The following is a 4,692-nucleotide window of genomic DNA, read 5'->3' on the forward strand; positions in this document are numbered from 1 at the left end:
TGGCGGCAGCTGCGTGGACGTGCGCGGGGGCAGTTTACCAGTCGGTGCAGCGCGCCCGGCGGGCCGGTTAATGTTACACACAGCTGGCGAAGTTGCAAATGATTCCAGAGCAAAGTCAAGTGTGTCTTGTCTATCTATCCAATATGTCTATCACTTGTTGAAGGGAGGGATTAACTAGTTTCAAAATCTGTTCCCGTATACGAACATCAGAAACGTTCTGTGCTATTGCATCACGTACCATAGTATCGGAATAAGGGAGTCCACATTCACACTCAAAAGCACAATCCCGAGTAAGGCCTTGCAATGTTGCAACCCACTCCCTATTAGTCTGACCGGCCGTACGTTTCGTACGAAAGAAAGTATACCTTTTTGCAACTACATTAACTGTTTCCTTGAAATAGGCATCTAAAGCAGACAAAATTTCTTCGTAGGACAGAGTTGCTACGTCGCTACGGGGAAATAATTTCACTATCACACGGTACGTTTGCACCCCTACACACGACAATAAATGAGGCTGCCGCTCGTTACCTTGAATTCTGTAGGCGGCGAGATGAAATCCAAACTGGCGTGACCACTCCGTCCATGATTCCCTAGCTGGTTCATAGGGACGAAATGGGGGTGCAACTGCATATTGTGGCTGTCCAAGGGCATCCAATAACGCCTGCGTCTGCTGATTCTGCAAGCGATAAAATGTGGACAGTACATCTGGCGAAGCCATGACACAAGTAAATCAAGTAAGGATAAAGAAGAAAATCGTTTTAATCGTCGTCGCCAACTGTTGTGGCGTAGCAAGACAGCCACGCCACGGAAGTAGCCGAAAGGCACGCGCTAAGCTCACGCAGATGGGCGTGAGGTCTGAAACAGGATACGTAATGAATGCTATAAAGAAAAGTACGTAGCTTCTGGAATACTTAACTTTAATCCATACTTGTGGTACATCGCTCTTGACGATACAAGTGAGACTCTGTAGATACATGCAATGTTACTAATGGCGCCTTGCTAGGTCGTAGCCATTGACTTAGCTGAAGGCTATTCTAACTATCTGCTCTGCAAAATGAGCGAGGCTTCGACAGTGTGCATCGCTAGCTACGTCGTCTGTACAAATGGGCGAGTGCTATTCCGTATCTCGAGACCTGCCTTGTGGTGGCGCTCGATCAGCGATCACACAGTGGCGACACGCGGGTCCTACATGTACTAATGGACCGCGGCCGATTTAAAGCTACCACCTAGCAAGTGTGGTGTCTGGCGGTGACACCACAGTTCCCATAGTTAATGGAGCTCCTATATTTCCATTGTATGTTTACTCTGCACAGATAGTTAGCCTATGTTAACATGGCGATTTTCTTGCAATCATGTGAAAAGTGTCTTGTCATAAAGCAACTACGTTTGCACACTTTAACTTTTGTGAATGTATACAGCAACTTCTTTTTCACATAGCTGCACTCATGTTACTGAATGTGACACGCTTTGCTCTTGATAACTTTTTTTTCAGATGCTACCACCATAGCTTTGTATGCAACGGTTCTGGTCATGCTGCGACTAAGTTTGCAAATTACATTGAATGAAACAGGGTGTTGCCGTGCCATTTGTTTGTACTGAGACATATTGGACTTTATGTACACTCTTTTCTTGCTAATGTTGCTACGTTGGTTATTTGCTTAGTTCTAAGCCACTTCTTTAATGTTAGGATGTACTGCATACTGGTAATTTTTGTTCTTCAACGTAACACCTTTATCATTTTGTTTCTGTGTAATATGTATGCTTTTTTCACCATTGTATTTCATTGAATGGGCATACACACCTGTTTTCATATGATGTATTGCACTTTATTTGCGCTCTGCACAGATACTACAATATTTTTATTGGTATCAACTGTTAGCACTCATGTTTTATTTGATCAGGGACTGTAGACTCTTATACCCCGGCTTGTGATTAGCCTGCACAGCACTTAAGGTTGTACATTCTGTGGATGTCTCGTGGAGACATGTTTGTGATGAGTGGTTAGGTTCTTGCTACATTGCGGATGGACTATTGTTCTTCAGCGCATTTTGAGCTTGCTACCTCCACATTACTACTCCGTCGTCAGGCCTCGAGTGGCCTACCGGGACCATCCAACCGCCGTGTCATCCTCAGTGGAGGATGTGAATAGGAGGGGCGTAGGGTCAGCACACTGCTCTCCTGGTCGTTATGATGGTATTCTTGACCGAAGCCGCTACTGTTCGGTCGAGTAGCTCCTCTATTGGCCTCACGAGGCTGAGTGCACCCCGAAAAATGGTAACAGCGCATGGCGACCCAGATGGTCACCCATCCAAGTGCAGACCACGCCCGACAGCGCTTAACTTCAGTGATCTCACGGGAACCGGTGTAACCACTGCAGCAAGGCCATTGCCCCTCGTTACTATCAATTTCAAATTTTTCTGATGGCAGTGCAAGTGAGACCGCAAGGTAGTTGTGCACTGTTCAGTTATACCAAACACTTCTGAAGGCTGTCAGTGGGACTGCTAGATTATCCTGCACAGGTCAATTATATCAAATATTTCTGATGACAGTGCAAGTGTCTCTGCAAGATTGTCTCACTTTGCTTTTCAAATAATATTTAAACTGTCATTGTCAGTGGGACTGCAAGATTCTCCCTCAAAGTGTCATATACATTCCCCATTCGCTTATGGTTGGCAGTTAATTACAAGTTTTACTGCTCTGAGGACATTTTTTGTGCCATTTAGTTCACGTGTATGTTGAAACCTAGGGTGGTGATAAACATTTTCTTTGTACTTAGGACACTACTATGTGCAGTACATATATGTGTTCTGTAAGCTCTCTGTACTAAAAGTCTACACATGTAATGGAGTGTGCATTACTGTCAGTGTGCCCTAATATTTATTAAATACTAAACTTGTAACAATATGTTAGCAATAATTTGTACTTATTTTCTGTCATGCATATTTTTATTATTACCTGTGTACTCGTGATCTGTGAAGGAGGAAGTTTAATGGAACTGAATGTATACCAGAAGTAGACTGGCAGGGGTAAATAATAATCTTACTTTTTTTCCCTATTGCAGCGCCATCGGACTAACTTGGTTATTGTAGTGAGAATTGCTAGGTTTGAGAGGAAAGTGTATTATTTAGATGTTAAGACGTTCATTAAATTGAAAATCAGCCATGAGCACTTTTTCACAGTATCCAAAAAAACTTACTGTTGTCATTTCTGCCTATATTTCATTTTTCCCCTAGCTTTGTCTTACAATCTTTAATTGACCATTTTTCAAAATGGAAAAGTAGCCAGGTGTTTTCGGAAAATACTTCGATTTACTAATAACCTTGAACTCATTGCACCTAACGAGTGTAGCTGTGTAGATCAATAGTAATTTTCAGGTTTAGCATTGTCGCGCGCAACATAGAGCTGTACTGCAACACGTTATTCACATTTGAACAGAATAGGGGTAAGGCATGCTGGTCACGCTTTCTGGGGACTGCTGTGTTGAATCTCATCAGCTTTCATTGGTTTCTCCTGTACTTTTCACTTGGATGCCGAACACTGCTTCGTTTTCTTAAAGTTGGCAGACCAAACAGTAAAATATGCAGCCATCATACATCCAGCATTTCATTTCTGATCATAAATCACCGATTGTCCTCTTCTGTTAGAAGACAAAGATGCATACACTAATGAGCCAAAACGTTATGACCCTTGCACACCGCGGGGTTGGACACCTCCTGGTGGTGTAGCGGGCACTTGATGCCGCAAGGAAAGATTGTAAGCGGAACAGAGACGAACGGTCAGTCACTCATTATAGCGAAGACCCTCACCAAAAATTCGGAAATTCACTGATATAAGGGGTCTGACACAGAGCGCATTGTTGTGGCCTTGTTGCTGGAAATGAGATTCTCTAAAATGTTGGTCGGCTTTTAGCGTACTACTGTCATGAGCAGATATGGAATGTGCTTGAAGAACGGTGAAATAAGGAGTAGTCCGTACGGTACTGGACCACCACATGTCATCACAAAACTTGCAGGTCGGAGGTTCCCCCACTCTGTAATCTTGGATAGGCAGCGATCAGTGGTAGATCTGATGACAGAGTATAAAGTGGTGCAGGCACAATTTTTTTTGGTGCACACCGTTGAAACGCCATTATTGAACACGGAGCTCCACATCACACGACCCTTATGCGCTCTTGTGTTAACCCAACGTCATCATCAGTTATGGTTGGTTGGTTACTTGGGGAAGGAGACCAGACAGCGTGGTCATTGGTCTCATCGGATTAGGAAAGGATGGGGAAGGAAGTCGGCCGTGCCCTTTCAGAGGAACCATCCCGGCATTTGCATGGAGTGATTTAGGAAAATCACGGAAAACCTAAATCAGGATGGCCGGACACGGGATTGAACCGTCGTCCTCCCGAATGCGAGTCCAGTGTCTAACCACTGCGCCACCTCGCTCGGTCATCATCAGTTATGATTGCCGTGGGTAAAGTATCACTGAGTGTTCACCGTGGATCAATAGAAACGGTGCCGCTTGTTGAATGAATGGCATTTCTTGTTACGCCAGCTCGATGGTTGGGCTTTACACGCCGTCATCCAGGCTAACGGCTGCAAGAAAAATTCACCGCGCCGCAGATGCCGGACGGTGAGGGCAGAATTATGCTGTGGGGTACCGTGAGTTGGGCTCCCGTGGCACCTGTGGTGGTAATCGAAGGCA

General features: G+C 44.7%; 1 pseudogene; it reads right to left on the reverse strand.

Annotated features, from left to right (window-relative positions):
- Positions 1 to 2,272: 2,272 nt before the first annotated feature.
- LOC126485816 (5S ribosomal RNA) lies at positions 2,273 to 2,390 on the reverse strand (annotated as a pseudogene).
- Between the last annotated feature and the right edge of the window lie 2,302 nt (positions 2,391 to 4,692).

Source organism: Schistocerca serialis, chromosome 6 (assembly GCF_023864345.2).
Source record: "Schistocerca serialis cubense isolate TAMUIC-IGC-003099 chromosome 6, iqSchSeri2.2, whole genome shotgun sequence".
NCBI classification, from domain to species: domain Eukaryota; kingdom Metazoa; phylum Arthropoda; class Insecta; order Orthoptera; family Acrididae; genus Schistocerca; species Schistocerca serialis.